The 20,063-nt window shown below is 31.0% G+C and overlaps 1 protein-coding gene across 11 annotated transcripts in view; it reads left to right on the forward strand.

Annotated features, from left to right (window-relative positions):
* Positions 1-20,063, forward strand: part of pyd (zonula occludens-like protein polychaetoid) — a 487,007-nt gene that overhangs the window by 409,045 nt on the left and 57,899 nt on the right. The window contains exon 1 of one of the 11 annotated variants that reach the window (XM_075290596.1): positions 8,336-8,492. The exons of 9 other annotated variants lie outside the window; for them this stretch is intronic. The gene's annotated coding sequence lies outside the window, so the exon portion shown is untranslated. Of the gene's footprint in view, positions 1-8,335; positions 8,493-20,063 lie in introns of those variants that run through there. One more of the 11 variants, XM_075290595.1, reaches the window with a different exon arrangement.

Consider the following 20,063-nt stretch of genomic DNA (forward strand, 5'->3'; position numbering starts at 1 on the left):
ATTGTATTCCAATTTTTACGACGCCTTAATTCTACATCTCTCTCCCTCTTTCTCTGAGCAGACAATTTAAAATTACAGACTGTCACATTGCATTATAATTTCTCCAGAATATTAGCAGCAACAACAACACAAACATGTGTTACAAATTATTACTATGTCCTTTCTTCATTGGGTGAAAAAAGCAATTAACTCGCTTCCTTTTTCCATCCATACCTACAATACGAAATGATTCATCATCTTTTAAGTATTTCTCAATTCTCTATCTTTGACAATTTATAAACTGAATTTCACAACAATTCTAAGACTATATTCTCTCTTTTGCCATCTCTTCTTTCACACACACAGTTTCTCTTCAATGTGGATCTTTGAGATTTATTAAAGTGATCGTCTCATATTACCTGATTCAATTCTCAAGGGTAGTGTGTTAGCCCTTAGGGCATGCATGTGAGCATGCGCATATTTTCTTAATGTGTTTCTTTCATCTTCTTTCGTTCGATTCTTAAAGGAAAACAACAACAATAACATCAAATATTTCAGAAATACTCTCTATACCACTTTGTTGCACAGTTTGAATTTTCAATTGTTTTTTTCTTCTCACAACAGTGGGATTGATCTTCCAGGTACCTGAAAACGTTTTAAAACAAATCTTTCTCTGATTAAGTACAGATAGTATGGAATGAGAATAGTTTTTTTCTTGGATTTAAAAAAAGAAATAATTTTAGCGGCTTTGTCTTTGTGCATTATAATGTATAGATCGATAGGTTGTTTTTTGAATGGGTAGTCAGTTAGTCTGGGAAATTTGTATAAAACCCATAAATGAAGAATAATGAAAAGCTATTAGACAATTTGAGTAACCATCCAAATGCTTTTGAAAAATTAATAGTTTATTAACGACCATATAATTATACACTGTATTTCACAGTATGAAAATCGGTGCTTCAGTGCCTTAAAAACATTAATTTTTTGGGGTCATAAATTAAAAGGCTTTGAACTTCAAGCGAAGAGAGGAAATCAATCAAAATGTTAATTTTAATCCAAGTTGGAGATGTTTTAAAATTTTTGAGATTTTTCGGTAAATGTATAGACGTAGGTTAGGTTAGGTTAGGTGGCAGCCCGATGTATCAGGCTCACTTAGACTATTCAGTCCATTGTGATACCACATTGGTGAACTTCTCTATCACTCTATCACTGAGTGCTGCCCGATTCCATGTTAAGCTCAATGACAAGGGATCTCCTTTTTATAGCCGAGTCCGAACGGCGTTCCACATTGCAGTGAAACCACTTTGAAATCCTCAGAAATGTCACAAGCATTGTGTGTGCAAGGCGGGCATGCTAACCATTGCACCACGGTGGCTCCCATGTATAGATGTAATATCTCTTAATAATATAATAACTATATTTTTATACCGACCACCATAGAATGGTGACGGGTGTATAATAAGTTTGTCATTCCGTTTGTAACACATCGAAATATCGATTTCCGACTATAAAAGGTATATATATTCTTGATCAGGGAGAAATTCTAAGACGATGTAACGATGTCCGTCTGTCTGTCTGGCTGTCTCTCTGTCTGCCTGTCTGTTGTAATCACGCTACAGTCTTCAATAATGAAGCAATCGTGTTGAAATTTTGCACAAAATCGTCTTTTGTCTGCAGGCAGGTCAAGATCGAAGATGGGCTATATCGGTCCAGGTTTTGATATAGTCCCCATATAAATCGACCTCCCGATTTGGGGTCTTGGGCTTATAGAAATCGTAGTTTTTAACCAATTTGCCTGAAATTTGAAATCTAGAGGTATTTTATGACCACACAGAGGTGTGCCAAAAATGGTGAGTATCGGTCCATGTTTTGGTATAGCCCCCATATAGACCGATCTCCAGATTTTACTTCTTGGGCTTATAGAAACCGCAGTTTTTATCCAATTTACCTGAAATTGGAAATCGAGAGGTACTTTAGAACCGTAAAGAAGTGTGCCGAAAATGGTCCGTATCGTTCCATGTTTTGGTATAGCCCCCATATAGACCGATCTCCCGATTTTACATCTTGGGTTTATAGAATTCGTAGTTTATATACAATTTGCCTGAAATTGGAAATTTATAGGTATTTTAGGACCATAAAGAGGTGTGCCACAAATGGTGAGTGTCGGTCCATGTTTTGGTATAGCCCCCATATAGACCGATATCCCGATTTTACTTCTTGGGCTTCTAGAATCCGAAGTTTTTATCCAATTTGCCTGAATTGGAAATCTAGAGGTATTTTCGGGCCATAAAGAGGTGTGCCGAAAACGGTGAGTATCGGTCCATATTTTAGTATAGCCCCCATAAGAACGATCTCCCGATTTAACTCCTTGGGTTTCTAGAAACCGTAGTCTTTATCCGATTTGCCTGAAATTGTAAATATTCTGGTATTTTAGGCTCACAAAAACGTGTATCGGATTCAGTTTTCATCGGTCCATTTGGTAAAGCCTCCATATAGATCGACTTCACTTCTTGAGGGTATAGAAGGCGCACTGATCATGAAAATTGCTTGAAACTCAATGTAAAATTTCCAGATTTTACTTCTTGGGTGAAAATCTACAGATTTAAGATTTCAATCAAGACGTTATAGTAAAATTTTCTTGCACACTTACAAGAGATGTTAATGATTCCTCTAAAACTCAAACAAAAATGGTTCTTATAAATCCAGAATCTGATATAGTCCTCATAGGTGAAATCTTTAAATTTATCTTCCGGAAGTGTTCTCAAGTCCTCAAGACCTCCTGAAATTTCAAAGGAAACCCTAATATTTTGTTCATGTTGGTGGGTATTTAAGATTCGGCCCGGCCGAACTTACTGCTGTATATACTTGTTTTAGTTTAAAATATGGGCCTGTGAATTTTGGATCAGCAATAATAAATAAAGCCGGGGAAAGAATACGAATACAGCCAAAGTATGAACTACATAGAGTTATATTTCCACCAATAAAGTAAGAAAATCTCCTTCATGCTCATAAATGTTCCACAATTCCAACACCTTCGATATTTAAGAGGCATGTGAGGTTAACTCTGTCAACGGAAATATGGAAAATTTGAGAAAAGTATGTTACCAAACAGTTCGAGTTTGTTTGGTAACATACTTTTGTAGATCAAAAAGTACCAACTTTATCAACCCAACTCTATCCCGAAAATGGGAAAATTGTTACACTGGATATTTTATTTAGCTGGATATTAAAGTCCTCTTCTTAACTTCAAATTATAGATATACATTTTGGTTCCAAATTATAGATATATATTTTGTGGACTCTAAGATTTTAACCGTCAAATATACTGGCATTGATTTGGATTCAAATACTTAAAAATAATTAGCCGAAATGTTATATTCCAACAAATCTTTGCATAATTATTACTCAGACTGCCACATATCTCTAAACGAGATGGCTGAGCCATTCAAAACTCATCTAATATGGGTGCCTGATCACATATCAGCGAATATCAAAGCAGAAGAGATCAAAGTTAGGTTAGGTATAGTGGCAGCCCGTTCATTTAGACTCACTTAGACTATTCAGTCCATTGTAAACACTCACGATGACACCTGCATTACTGAGAGGGGATAATCCACCGCTGAAAAAGTTTTTGGCGTTTAGTCGAAACTGGTATTAAACCCACGACCCTTTGTAGGTAATAACATGCTAACCATTGCACAGCAACCTGGGGTGCAATGGTTAGCATGAAATGCCTATATGGAACACATTATCCGTCTTTTCTCTCAAAAGTTAGGTATTAAGTTCGATTTTGCCGCTAAAATCACCATTTTTTACTATTTTTTAATAATCCATTTTAAAGAATATAAATTTTATGAAAAGTTGCTTTGGGTTATTCCCCATCGGTTTGGTTAGGTTAGGTGGCAGCCCGATGTATCAGGCTCACTTAGACTATTCAGTCCATTGTGAGACCACAGTGGTGAACTTCTCTCTTATCACTGCGTGCTTCCCGATTCCATGTTAAGCTCAATGACAAGGGACCTCATTTTTATAGCCGAGTCCGAAAGGCGTTCCACATTGCGGTGAAACCACTTAGAGAAGTTTTGAAACACTCAGAAATGTCACCAGCATTACTGAGGTGGGATAATCCACCGCTGAAAATCTTTTTGGTGTTCGGTCGAAGCAGGAATCAAACCCACGACCTTGTGTATGCAAGGCGAGCATGCTAACCATTGCACCACGGTGGCTCCCTAATACTCAGAATGCCACATATCTCTAAACGAGATGGCTGAGCCATTCAAAACTCATCTAACATGGATACCTGACCACATATCAGCGAATATCAAAGCAGAAGAGATCAAAGCTAGTTCAGGTATAGTGGCAACCCCTTCCTTTACGTTCACTTAGACTATTCAGTCCATTGTAAACACTCAGGATGACACCTGCATTACCGCTGAAAAAGTTTTTGGCGTTTGGTCGAAACTGTGATTGAACCGACGACCCTTTATCCATAAGAAGAATATGTTAACCATTGCACAACGGTGACTCCGTGGTGCATGAAATGCCTATATCAAACACATTGTTAGACTTTGCTCTCAAGGCCCGAAATGTTGGAGGGTCACTACTACATTTCATTTCGGCCCCACATTTGTAGTATGAGTCGTTGTTTGCTCCCATTTCGGCGATCACCCGGCGAAAGTTCTTTACAACGAACATTCTTTTAATATCTACCCTGAAAAAATATTTACATGGTATTAAAGATTACTCAACCTAAATTTTATTATGCGCAATTTACACAATATTTAGGACAAATTTCTTTAAAATAACGAAATTGTAATTAAAAGAAAGTTTATAATCTTTGCTTCGAAAATTTTGTTATTAAATTTAGGACACAAATTTTGAAAATTTTCATCCCTCCGTTAAACCACTGTGCTCCACCTATAGAAATTTCGTATTCAAGGTGCAGATTTCGAAAGATTTTAATAAAATATCCATTCAATTCATTTCCATCCACCCATACTTCCTAACAACTTGATATTGATTTAGCTCTAGCTAAGAACCACTGTGAATCCCCACCACATATGTCTTCTTCTATGACACTTTTTACTTTCTCAGATTTGAAATTAACTCAATTTATGTTTGTGTTTTTCCACACATTTAAATTCCTATACGACGAAATTCTATTCACGTTGAAAAGGCATAAATCTGTGATCACTTCAAACGACTATGCTCTTTTGTTTGTTTGAAGGGATCTATTTAGACTTCCTCGTCTTTATGGTTTGATTTGTGTATATTTTGCTGTACATTTTATGTTGTATTTTTCCTATTTCCCCACTCTCGATTTTGATAGCTTAAAAATTCAGAATGTGTGTTTTTTTGTAGCATAATTTTGAAAAATTAACGAATACAAACCACCCGCACTCTCATCAATAAAAATTCAAAACAAAAGAATTTCACAATATCTCATCTTCTTAACAACATAACAAACAGTGAGAATGCATGGAGATTTGTTATCTACAAGATTCGATCACAAAGATTAAGATTACTCTACGGAAGCAAGAGAATGTATTGAAAGAGAATGTGCTCTTTCATTTGAGTAAGTAAAATTCTAGAGATTAGTTTTAAAGAGAACTCTATGTATTTATGTTGTCTTGTAAATTGAAGATAATTACCTACACCAAGAGTAAATGTTAAATTAATTTTAAGAAACCCCCATTTTAAAATTGGTTTAGCTGTAGCCATTCCTTCCCATATTCAAATTCAAAATTTTCTTTTCAAAATCAACTTCCGGATTATATGCAAAAAAATATTTGTGGATTACTTATTACTAAATCAAGATCTTGCCAAGAAAAATTTGAATATACACAAATCATAAATCCGATTAAGTTCATAGGAAGGAATTGTATATATTTTCATATTTACCATTTTGTATTATTGTTTACATTCGGTTACAGTCGTTTCCTCTCTTCCGCAGAGTTGCCATATAGATTTTATAAAACGAAGTCATTGAAGCTAGGTACTGCGTCAAAGAACAGTGTAGTGTAGAGTAGTGCTCATATGAAGGTTGGCTTGTACCCACACAGAAAAAAGTCCATCGTTAAACTGACCCTACACTAAAAAAAATATTTACGTGATATTAAAGATTGCGCAACCTAAATTTTACGATGCGAAGGACAAATTTCTTTAAAATAATGAAAATTTAATTAAAATAAAGTTTATAATCTTTGCTTAAAAATTTTTTTTTATTAAATTCAGGGCCCAAATTTTATAAATTTGCGACCCTCCGTTAAAGTCGCATGTCTTTGAACTAAGGCTAATTTTCTTTAAAGTAAAGAAACACATTTTTGATTTAGAGAAATTGTCCTTAAATTAACTGAAATATTGAAACTTTAGATTTAAGATAAAAACTCTTCAAATATAGGCTGACTTATTTTTAGGAATTAGCGTCTTTGGTGGAATTAAGAAAACATTTTTTACTTTGAAGTATCCCTCATAATTTGGATTTTTAAACTGGCATTGATTTGTACGTAAGTACTTTTATTAAACCGCGAAAAGAGAATGAAAATTGGATAAATGAGATCTGTATCCTAATTTTAATTTTATTGGTCCTAGATTTAAAACCAGATAGGTCGCTTAAAAATTTCCTTATTTTAAAGAGGCCGCATCTTTGGCTCGGAATCAATACCAAAATCCTTAAGGGAAGGTCAAAATCTTTGGATTCACGTAAACTTTTTTTAGTGTAAAGTGAATTTATTTATTATTAAAAAAAAAATAATGTAAGCAAAAACGACATTTTAAATCTTTAGAGTAAATATAATAAAGCTTTAAATATAAGTTTTAAATTACACTTTAATGGCATGGGATTATGTGATAATACATTTATGGTGTTTTCTATTCTGAAAAAATTGTTTGCCTTAATTTTGTCCCTATAGAGTGTTATTTTAAAAAACAATGTATATTTAAATCAAAAACAATGTTATACTTTTAACGGGCAGAAAAGAATACAAAGTAGCAAAAAGGCCGAAAGTAAAATGAACTCAAGACAAAAATAAACTGTAAAATATTAACAACATTTACGTTTGTTCCTGATTTCTATGCAATAAATTCTTTTGGTATTAGATATAAATGAAAATGAAATTAGTCCACATTAATTTATTCAAGTCATCATCAACAGCAAAATCCAACTCTGCTTTTCAAGGCAATCGCAGCGCTCTCGTTTGTTGTCAGTGTTGAAAATGCCTTAATTTTGCCTTCATGCGTGACATAATTTTTACAACAGAATTCGAAACTGTCGAACTGTCGTATTTGTAAATTTTACTACAAATGCGCCCATCTTGAACTTCGTATGGCACTAAAGACATTCTTGCAATTTTGAACTCCATTTTTTTTCTCTAACAAGTGAAAAAAATTAATTATATTTTCTTTAACAAGTGAAAAAAATTAATTATGTCGAAGAAATTTTCTTGAATTTGTCGAAAAATATTTACTTATTTTTGTGATATTGACGCGATGTTAGCGTTTAGTTAAATTTTCTAAAAATATTAAAAAATTTCTAAGAATAACTAAATATTCTGGTGGGTTGAACAATTTTTTTAAATTACTTTAATAAAAAAAAATTAATACTTTTTAAGATGATAAAAATGTCGAGTTTATCCGCTAAAAAACAGTTAAACTGAAAAATACGAATAAAATTTAACTTTTTTGGTCAACTTTATTTTAGTTTTTCAGCCTTCTAAAACGATGGCCGAGATTGCGTGACACACAGAGAAATATATTGAATAATAATATGCAAAATAATGCAATCTAAATTTTAAAAGACCACATTTAGACAATAAGTAAATTTGCACAAATTTATTTATAAATTAAAAATTTACTTGTGGCTATTAAATTTCTCTTTTTCAATAAATGAGATCTGTGTCCCAATATTTATTTTACAAATCCCTCATTTATTATTTATTGATTTTATTGTTTGTTTATGTGTGAAGGGACACCATAGAATTAACATTTTCCATTCGTTTGCTGTTTTTTCGTATTAAAAAAATTATACACTTTATATTTATATGGCAACTCTATAACACCTCTTCATTCATAAGCCATAAGTATCTTTGAGTACGTTTTCTTTGTTCTGTTTCGATCCAAAACTAACCATTAAGACCACAGAGAGCAAGAGTGATTTTTCCGGTAAACCGTAAAAAAGTATCTTTAATCACGCACACACACACACACTCGATACGACACAGTGATGTCGCTCTCTTAGTTTCTCTTTGGGTTTGATTTCCTCACATTTAACTTCCTCTCATGTGTAGTCATTTGCAGTGACTCTTGTTTATAGTGGGTTAATATGACTTTAGCTGCCTGTGGCTGAATTAGTAAGCAATAGAGTAGCAATGAACGCGTACGACTAAAAACGTTTAGAAAACACACGGGCCAATATGAGCGGATAAACGGATAAAATTACGAATACCTAGTCGAAAAAAAGCAATAAAATATTGAAAGAATATCAAGTTCTAAACCGGGTGTTGAATATGCAAATGGTATTTTTGGTGTTGTCAAAAAGCAAAACAAATAAGCAAATTATTAATGCCAAAGAAAGTTTAGCAATAAAGAAGCATTGAAGTGTGTTTTTTTTTTGTTTTGCATAAATAAGAAATAAAGTTAAAAAGATAATACAAAAATATATTCTACATGTGCTAAACTTTTAAAGAAAAGTGAAGTTGTTCTTAATCAGCTCTGAAATAAAAATCCAAAAAAATTTATAAAGAATATCCATCGTCCAGTCACCATCATCATAATCATCTTCTTTGTAAATAAAAAAAAACTAAGTGAAGCGCGTAAAAAATAACTTTAAAATGCATTTCCTTTTTGTTCAAAAGCAACGGAAGAGTTGTGATGTGTTGCTTAATAGGTACCCCTTAATTGTGGATTCGCTAAGTTTTGCAATGCACCGCCAAGCATTATACAAAAAAAAAACAAAAACACAACAAAAATCATTAAGCATAACCATGCTTAGTTTTCATTTTTTCACATCTTAGTTCTTCTCTTCGCCAGTACTGGGGAAATTGTAACACGGGATGTTGATCATAATGATGGACTTTATAAAGTGTGCTGCTGCCTTAGCCCATCCGCCGCCTTGGTTCTTTTCTCTTTAGGGCAACTATACACAAAGACTACGTTTATTTTGTTTTCTCCCCCCCAAGTGTAGAAGTTAGTTTGAAGTTACTAAAATCATCATAGCCGTCATCGTCGGATTCGTGGTGTCTTATAGTATATTATTGTCAGTTCTTGATTTTTTTTGTTTGTTTTCATGCAATGGAGTTGGCTTTCGTTTTATTTACATGCATGCCATACCAATCTACCTACATAATGGTATCTACAACCCACCGAACATCTGTGGCAACAGAAGGAGAAAATAATTCAAAATTGATGCAAATTATCTGATATGGTTTAACGTAAACAAGCGCCATCGACATGACCATAAATTATTATTTGACATAGAGGACGAATTGTCGAAACGCTACATTACCATTGGAAAATTGGTGTGCCCATAAATAGATTATGAAATCGCAAGATATTGCAGTTTATATTAAAAGAATTTTTTATTCTTTAAATGAACTAAAGTTTATTCCACAAAATTAACAAAATTTTAGGTAGTGCTGCCATTAGGTCTGTTCGCGAAAATTTCATTTGATTTTGGCAAAATACGAATTTTTATAATCTTTATTCAGTTATAATTTACAAAAGCTGAATTTATGATTTTACAAGAATTGAAATACTATTTCGTCATCAACCAAATGTCCAATTTGTTTTATATTTTGTATCTCTTCTACCACTTTCATTTAGTAAACCAAAAAATACCAGTAACATTTTTTAAAAATTATAGGGCATACGAATTGAGCTATTACATTATTAGGACAAGACTGAAAAAAATATTGATCAAATATGAAAGATTATGTAACCTAAATTTTAGCACACGCAATTTAGGCAATATTAAAGACAATTGTCTTTAAAAGAATGACATTTTAATTAATAGAAAGAAAATATTTTTTTTCATTAAATGTAGGACACAAATCTTGGAAAGTTGCGTCCCTCCGTTAAAGTCGCATGACTTTAAACTAAGTAAAAATTTCCTTAATATAAAGAAAAACATTTCTGATTTAAAGAAAACTTCTTGAAATTAACTGATATATTGAATCTTTAAATTTAAGATAAAATCGCTTCAAATATAAGCTAATATTTATTTTAAGGATTATGCATCTTTGGTTTCAAGTTTGTTTTTTGGAATTACGAAAACATTTTTTACTTTAAAGTATCTGTTATAATTTGGATTTTTAAACTGGCCAATAGATTTAATTTTAAATCTGTTATAATTTGGATTTTTAAACTGGCCAATAGATTTAATTTTAATTTTATTTATCCTAGATTTAAAGCTAGATGGATCTCTAACTTAGTCTATTAGAAAGAAGTTTCTTGTAATTAAAGTCGTAGGTAATTTAACGTAGCTTAATAGAACATTTTTTATGCCCTGCGCCACACTGTGGAACAGGGTATTATAAGTTAGTGCATATGTTTGCAACACCCAGAAGTTTCTATTTTGGGTCAGAATAGAATCCTATTGATTTTGGAAGAAATCGGTTCAGATTTAGATATAGCTCCCATATATATCTTTCCCCCGATATGGACTTATATGGCCCCAGAAGCCACAGTTTTACCCTAATTTACTTGAAATTTTGCATAAGGAGAACAATTAGTAATATAGTCAAGTGTGCAAAATTTGATTTAAATCGGTTCAGATTTAGATATAGCTCCCAGATATATCTTTCGCCTGATACGGACTTATATGGCGCCAGAGTTTTAGCCCAATTTGATTGAAATTTTGCCCTAGGGGTATCATTAGTAGTGTAGTCAAGTGTGCTAAATTTTATTGAAATCGGTTCAGATTTAGATATAGCTCCCATATATATCTTTCGCCCGATTTTCCGTCATATGACCACAGAGGTCAAAGTTGTAGTCCGATTTACGTGAACGAAACAAGCTATCGACTTGAAACTTGGCACAAGTAGTTTTTATTGATGTAGGTAGGATGGTATTGCAAATGGGCCATATCGATTCACTTTTACGTATAGCCCCCATATAAACGGACCCTCAGATTTGGCTTGCGGAGCCTCTAAGACAGCGCTTCCCAAATGGGGGGGCGCGCCCCCCTAGGGGGGCGCCACGAGGTTGCTGTGGGGGCGCAACGTCATTTCTAGTTGAGCAGGTTTTGTATCATTCAATTTGTTAAAACAACACAAACTTATGGGTTCGACGAAACATTAATAATATACTACAAAATAAAGTATAAAATGTTTCGAAATGTTAATTTATAACCAACGTGAAAAAGTAGAAGTTACATGCATTGCTTGTTGTAGGTTTTCCATTATTACTTGTTTACTACCTTTATTTGCAACGGTTTAGTACCTATCTACCTTTTACTTATCACTGTTTAAATTTGCCATCTCTATGCACACGATCATATGTTTTTTGGTTTTGTTGCGCGTATTAAATATTGTCGAATTAATGACTTAATTACATTCCAATATGACATCAAAGAACAAAATACGGCTTTACAATACAGAATATATTAAATTTGGTTTTTCTTGTGTTGCAAAAAACAATGAAAATTTGCCTCAATGTGTTATTTGTCACAAAATTGTGTCTAACGATGCAATGAGACCAATACGATTAAAAAGGCATTTGTCATCTTTGCATCCAGAATACGAAGACAAACCTCCTGCTTTCTTTGAAGCAAGGTTGTCGACATTAAGAAATATGAAGATAAATTCTACGTCTGTGTTTAATCTGGAGGCTGAAAAAGCATTAGAAGCATCTTTTGAAATTTCATGGATAATAGCCAGGAACAAAAAACCCCACACGATTGGTGAATTGGTTATAAAACCGAGCATAATAGCAGCTGCAAGTAAAATGCTGGACAACAATGCAGTGAGACAACTTTCAAAAATTCCACTTTCGAACAATACAGTAAAAAGACGTATTGATGAAATGGCTAGTGATGTCAAGTCCCAATTAATTCAACACATCAAGGACTCGCCATTAATTGCACTGCAGTGTGATGAAACAACAGATGTATCTTGCTCCTGTCAGTTGTTGTTTTACTGCAGATATATCAAAGAGGATTCTATATGTGAGGAGCTACTTTTCTCTAAACCTCTAACAACTACATCAAAGGGAGAAGATATTTTCAAAGCGCTTTCGGATTTCTTGGATGCCAATGATATACCTTGGGGAAAGATTGCCGGCATATGTACTGATGGTGCTCCTTCAATGACGGGATGCAAATCTGGATTTATTCATTACGCCAAGCAAAAAAACAATAACATCATATTCACTCATTGCGTTATCCACAGACAAGCCTTAGCCGCCAGAACATTGCCTGACGAATTAAGAAGTTCCCTAAATTGTGCCATAGAAGTTGTCAATTTTATAAAATGCAGTGCCCTACGAACGCGTCTTTTTGAAACTTTATGTCTGGATTTAAACGCTGACCACAAAAATTTATTGTTTCATACCCAGGTACGCTGGCTTTCAAAGGGAAATATGCTGGGAAGACTATATGAATTAAAAAATGAAGTAGAAATTTTCTTGTTAAGTACCAAAAATGAAAAACTTTATGATTGTTTCACAAACAAAAATACCATTATTTTCTTGGCTTACCTAGCCGATTTTTTTGAAATTTTAAATAACCTAAACTTAAAACTCCAAGGAGAAACTACAAATATTTTAACAGCACTTGACTCCATAAATTCATTTATGGAAAAAATAAAATTGTGGAAAAAACGAATTTTATCGCCTTTCCCTAAATATACATCTTTTCCTCGGTTAAACGATATATTAGATTCTGAGGATATTGAAAATAGAAATTTGGACGGAATTCTATTGCATTTGGATGCACTTTTGGGTGAATTCAATAGATATTTTCCAGATATGACCACTGATTGTTGGCAGAACAAACTGTTTCGTAATCCCTTTCTTCTGGACGTTATGGTACTACCTGAGGATATCCAGGAAGAAGCTATTGATTTGAAAAACGATTCAATCGCAAAAGATGATTTTGATATATTAACAACTGAAAATTTCTGGCTAAAATATCGGAACTTGTATCCACTTTTGTCTTCACACATGTTAAAAGTTTTGATACAATTTTCGTCAACCTATCTATGCGAAAAAAGTTTTTCAACACTTTTAAATATAAAGTCAAAATATCGGTCTTGCCTTAATGTTGAAAATGATTTGAGATGTGCTTTATCAGTACTGTCACCAAATGTTAAAAAACTAGTTAATGAACAGAAAAATTGCCAAATTTCCCACTAAGTGGTCACACTTTTATATACATTAAAATTGTTATTGTTAATTGAAAGTATTAATAGCGAATCAAAAATTCGCATTATATATGTTATTTTAGTAAACCTGATCTCAACATATCTAGTTCATGACTATTTATGTTCCTTTTTAGTCCTTGAATTACATTTTTATTACTAATTAATTGTAATAATATTATCCATCTTAAATAATTTTATATTTTTTACTTGAATTGAAATTAAAAGAACTTTTGTTTTTGTTATTTTTTTGTTTGAAATTGAAATTAAAACCCTTTTGTTTTTATACATATTTTTCTGTTTCTTTGGGTAAACATTTTTTTAAAGGAAACTTGTTTTTAGAAGAAACTGGGGGGGGGGGGCACAGCAATATCCAAAAATATTTGGGGGGGCGTAAAGCAAATTGGGTTGGGAAGCACTGCTCTAAGAGAAGCATATTTCATCCGATCCGCCTGAAATTTGGTACATGGTGTTGGTATATGGTCTCTAACAACCATGCTAAAATTGGTCCACATCGGTCCATAATTATATATAGCCCCATATAAACCGATCCCCAGATTTGGCTTGCGGAGGCTCAAAGAGAAACAAATTTTATCCGATCCTGCTGAAATTTGGTACATGGTGTTCGTAACAACCATGCTAAAATTGGTCCACATCGGTCCATAATTATATATAGCCCCCCATATAAACCGTTCTCCAGATTTGACCTCCGGAGCCTCTTGGTGGAGCAAAATTTATCCGATCCGGTTCAAATTTAGTACGTGGTGTTAGTATATGGTCTCTAACAACCGTGACAGAATTGGTCCATATCGGTCCATAATTATATATAGCGCCCATATAAACCGTTCTCCAGATTTGACCTCCGGAGCCTCTTGGAGGAGCAAAATTCATCCGATCCGGTTCAAATTTGGAACGTGGTGTTAATATATGGCCGCTAACAACCATACCAAAATTGGTCCATATCGGTCTATAGTTATATATAGCCGATCCCCAATCACACAAAAATATGTCCATATCGGTTCATAATCATGGTGGCCAAAAATAATCTACCAAAATTTTATTTCTATAGAAAATTTTGTCAAAATTTTATTTCTATAGAAAATTTTGTCAAAATTTTATTTCTATAGAAAATGTTGTCAAAACTTTATTTCTATAGAAAATTTTGTTAAAATTTTATTTCTTTAGAAAATTTTGTCAAATTTTTATTTCTATAGAAGATTTTGTTAAAATTTTATTTCTATAGACAATTTTGTTAAAATTCCATTTCTATAGAAAATTTTGTAACAACTTTATTTCTATAGAAAATTTTGTCAAAATTTTATTTCTATAGAAAATTTTGTTAAAATTTTATTTCTATGGAAAATTTTGTTAAAATTTTATTTCTATAGAAAATTTTGTTAAAATTCCATTTCTATAGAAAATTTTGTGAAAACTTTATTTCTATACAAATTTTGTTAAAATTTTATTTCTATAGAAAATTTTGTCAAAATTTTATTTCTATAGAAAATTTTGTTAAAATTTTATTTCTATAGAAAATTTTGTCAAAATTTTATTTCTATAGAAAATGTTGTCAAAACTTTATTTCTATAGAAAATTTTGTTAAAATTTTATTTCTTTAGAAAATTTTGTCAAATTTTTATTTCTATAGAAGATTTTGTTAAAATTTTATTTCTATAGACAATTTTGTTAAAATTCCATTTCTATAGAAAATTTTGTAACAACTTTATTTCTATAGAAAATTTTGTCAAAATTTTATTTCTATAGAAAATTTTGTCAAAATTTTATTTCTATAGAAAATTTTGTCAAAACTTTATTTCTATGGAAAATTTTGTCAAAATTTTATTTCTATAGAAAATTTTGTCAAAATTTTATTTCTATAGAAAATTTTTTTAATTTAATATATACCACGTATGGACTTACTTACAATTTAGAAGACGGTGTTAGGAGGTTTAATACACCTTGCCATCGACAAGCGTTACCGCAACCCAAGTAATTCGATTGTGGATGGCAGTGTTTAGAAGAAGTTTCTACGCAATCCATGGTGGGGGGTACATAAGCTTCGGCCTGACCGAACTTACGGCCGTATATACTTGTTTTTCGATAAAAAAAATACTTTGCTTAATTCTTTTAAGTGTACAAAACGAACTTTTGAATTAGTTTTTAAAATCATATATAGGGTAAAACAAAAACAACAACAAACCCCTCATCTTGCCCACATATATTAGCGCATATATACATTGTATAAATAGAATGAAAAAAATATATTGTCAATGAATATCTAAAGGAATTTGTTTACATTTCACTTTTTGAAATGTAAACCGAGACAATATTGCAAGCTCTGCTCGAAAAGAATTCAAAGTAAAAACTTCTAAGACAATGGGAGTTGTTGACGATTTCCCTTGGCAAAACTAAAAACAATGGAATTCCATTCATGTTTTATGTGTGTTGTTTTCTTCTTGAGAGTTGTCTAAAACATTGAGAATTTTTAGTTGTTGCAAAAATATGGAACAAAAACAAAATAATAACTGTGTTTTGTGAATTTCGAAAGAAAATAAGAACTTCTAGTTAAAAATAATATTTTTGCTTCTATGGTATAATTTTATGGTCTTTCAAATTTGCTGAATGAAATACATTTCAGGTGATCCAAATAAGCTTAAACTGCGTTTTTGATATCTAGAAATGAAGCGGCACAGTTTCTAGTATTTTTTTTTCGTCTCGAAAAGATGATAAAACAATTTTGGGCTTATTCATAATATTTTGGAAGGTCGTCTTTTTTAAATGGGCGCCATCGTTGATGACTATTTTGGGTTTTAAAGAGTAGACTAAAAGTAAATATAATATGGAAATATCTTTTTATTTTAATTTACATTTGAACTAAGATAATGAATATTTAATTAAAATCGTAAAAGTTTTCAATAGTTTTCTTAACTGAATTTATTTTTGAACTTAATTAAATTAGTGAGTTTTTATTTAATACGTATTCTAATACAACAAACTTTTTAAATTTAATATATTTTTTGGTGATATAGTTTTTTCTCTGTACAATAAAATCATACAAAGTCATAAAACAAATCAAAGAAATGTAATCACATCTAATTGAGAAATATATTAGTTTTTTATAGAAATTAATAAGCAATACCATAAGTTAATGAGACGAAACCAGTCGATTATTATTTTTTTTCTTATATCATAGTTGTTGTTAAATGAAATCCACACATGTATATAATTCCGCATTCTAAGATTACAAAGAATACTAATATTTCCATTTTTTTCTTCTTTAAAATTGTGCTACGTATAGCACGTAAAAGTTATGTCTTAAAATTTCACCGTACACTCAAAAAAAAGTTTACTTGGATCCAAAGATTTTGACCTTCCCTTAAGGATTTTGGTATTGATTCCGAGCCAAAGATGCGGCTTCTTTAAAATAAAGAAAATTTTTAGCAACCTATTTGGCTTTAAATCTGGGACCAATAAAATTAAAATTAGGATACAGATTTCATTTAGCAAATTTTCATTCTCTTTTCGCGGTTTATTAATAAAGTTACTCACGTACAAACAAATGCCAGTTTAAAAATCCAAATTATAACGGATACTTCAAAGTAAAAAATGTTTTCTTAATTCCAAAAAAAAAAAAAAAAAAACTTTAAACCAAACCTCAAAATAAGTCTTAGCCTATATTTGAAGCGTTTTTATCTTAAATCTAAAGTTTCAACATTTCAGTTGATTTAAGGACACTTTCTTTAAATCAAAAATGTGTTTCTTTACTTTAAGGAAAATTAGCCTTAGTTCAAAGACATGCGACTTTAACGGAGGGACGAACATTTACAAAATTTGTGTCCTAAATTTAAAGAAAAAAAATTTGAAGCAAAGTTTATAAACTTTATTTTAATTAAAATTTCATTATTTTAACGAAATTTTTTCTTAATATTTTGTAAATTGCGCATCCTAAAATTTAGGTTGCGTAATATTTAATATCACGTAAATATTTTTTTTTTCAGTGTAGAAAATCATTGTTTGGTATGCAATAGAATTCCTAAACAAAATTTCTAAGTAAAAATCATTTTAAATCACCTGTTGTTGACGTTTTGGGTTTTATATATTTTATTTTATTCAAATGACTCACCTTCTTTTAGTTTCTCTTGGCTTCTTTTCAACAACAAATAATCACACCTTGAATATTTTATTTCCTTGTCTAAGTGAAGTTTTTATTAAAAGCCTATCTTTTGCTCTTTGTTTTGCCGTAAATAAAGGCGGGCGTATTGTTCTCCTCCTTTTTTTTGTGATATTTTCTTTGCTAAATAGTTTCCATTTCACAAAATGTCTGGTGCAAAATATCATGTATCTTGGCCATTTTCATTTATGCTAAAAATAAATTTAATTAACACAATTAGCAGAATAACAATGAAGTGATTTTTTTTTGCGTTAAGGTTCCCCCTCAAAAAATTTCTCATACGCGTAAATCATTGCAATCATCAGAGATTTCAGTTTGCTTTAATTTGTAGTGTAAGCAAGTAGAAATTCTTGAAAGATTGACGTATTTACTGTTTTGTTGTTATTTTTTTTTATTTGGGTATGCAAAATATGTGGGGAAACCTCTTTAAATGCCAAACGTTGTTTTTTTTTGCTTTGAATCATTGAACAGATATATCTTTGAATTTTATATATCACTTTCAAGTTTTGTATTTTGAAATTTTTAATGGAAACCATATTATATTTATGCATGACATTTGATTTCATTTAAATTAAATTAGATACGTATATAAAAATTCTTTGGAAAGTATGTTATTAGCCAATGGTCTACTAAGTGTTTTGCCATATCATGCAAATATATGGTTTTTAGAAATATTTCTAAAACCGGAAGTTGGATGAGTTTTATTTGCCATAGTTCTTTAAAAAAGGCCTAAGTCCACTAAAATTAAGAACAAATATCTTTAAAATAAATAAATGTTAATTAAAAGAATGTTCATAATCTTAACTTTAAAAATTATTTTCTTTAAGATTCGTGTCCTAAATCTTTGAAATTTGCGTCCCTCCTTTAATGTCGTATGCCTTTGAAGGCTTTTTCCCTTAAAGTAAAGAATACAATTTTTGATTTAAAGAAATCATTTTTAAATTAACTGAGATATTGAAGATAAAAACACTTCGACAATTTAGAATTTTTGATTTTTATTTTGAATGCCTATTTTGCAGATTTTTCATCTTAAAGTTTAAAGTTTATTAATTAAATTTTAAAGTTTATTAATTAAAACATTCTTGCTTTCAAGTATTTGTTATAATTTGGATTTTTAAACTGACATTTTTTTGTACATGGACAGCTTTATTAATATATCGCAAATGAAAATTCGATAAATGAAATCTATATCCTAATTTTAAATTTATAGAGCCTAAACTTAAAGATAAATAGCTTCCCAAAAAATGTCTTTATTTCAAAGAAGCAGCATCTTTGGCTTAGAATCAATACCAAAATTCTTAAGGGAAGATCAAAATCTTTAAATTTAAGTAAACTCTTTGGGGTGTAGGATTTCTCATATATACAGAACAATTTTTGTTCTTATTCAATCGCGAAATTAATTGATCTAATTGATTTTTTAATTGAAATTTCTTCAGTCACAACAATGGTGGTATCAATCACAGAATTAATTAGAAACAAAATATATATGTGGCCACAACCCTTAACAGCCTAACTCGAGTTAGGACACAATTGAGTTATTAGCACCATCGTATTCAGCGTATCTAAATTTATTTGCTCTAAATTGTTCATGTTTGTATCTCTTCTAGGAAGGGAATTAATCCTATTTTTGTTTTATACTAATTAAAGACAAATTCAATTCAAACTCAATTTTGGTTCTCCTTTTTGCTCACGATGCAAATTATAGCGTCTTGAAATCAGCCGTAGTTAAAATCACGAAGGATGACGTTAGTGTACAAAAAATAAGGATAACTTTTCAGGGTTAAAGCGGGTCAGTCCTATATTTATTGTATTATAGTTTGTTTATTATAATTATTTTTCTTTTAGATAGAAAAGTTGTAATTTTACCAGAATTTATACTGAATTTTCCGATTATAATTATCGATGATCTTTTTTAGATTTGAGTCAAATTTTAATGAACTACCAAGCAAAAAAAATTGGAAGTGCTTCTAAAGGCACAACTTTAAAAACACTTTCAAAAATGTTCTCCCAAAGATGTTCTTTATTTTAACTACTCAGGAAGCTCTTTTAATTCAATTTTTTATAACTCGCTTTTATCATATTTTTGAAAGGAAATTTAAACTTTTTCTGTTTCAAACAGAATAAAAAAAATGCAAACTGCATTTTTAAAAATTGCCAATTTTTGAAAATATTTGATGTCAAACGTTTCGGAAAAGCGATACAATGCTTTAAAAATCATAAAAATTTATAAAAATTATTTATTTGGCAAACAATTGCAAAATTTTTTCATTTACATCAAACACACTGAATTCGAATCACACCATAAGAAGTGCTGCAAATTCAGTGCAACGGCATTTGAAATTGTGGAATCCGTCCTATGACAAGCCCGTGTTAAATGCATCGCTTCTGCGCCAATTTTGTACCACTTCCGGATCCAAAAAGTAAATTTTAACTACTTTTTTGGAGACGGTTTTTTTGCTGGGTAATTATTCCGGTATACAATTTTCAATTGTTTTTCTAATTGGAAATAGTTTTTTTTTTTAATTTAATTAAAATAATAATTATTATTTTAAATAAACTAT

Source organism: Haematobia irritans, chromosome 1 (assembly GCF_050003625.1).
Source record: "Haematobia irritans isolate KBUSLIRL chromosome 1, ASM5000362v1, whole genome shotgun sequence".
Taxonomy (NCBI): Eukaryota; Metazoa; Arthropoda; class Insecta; order Diptera; family Muscidae; genus Haematobia; species Haematobia irritans.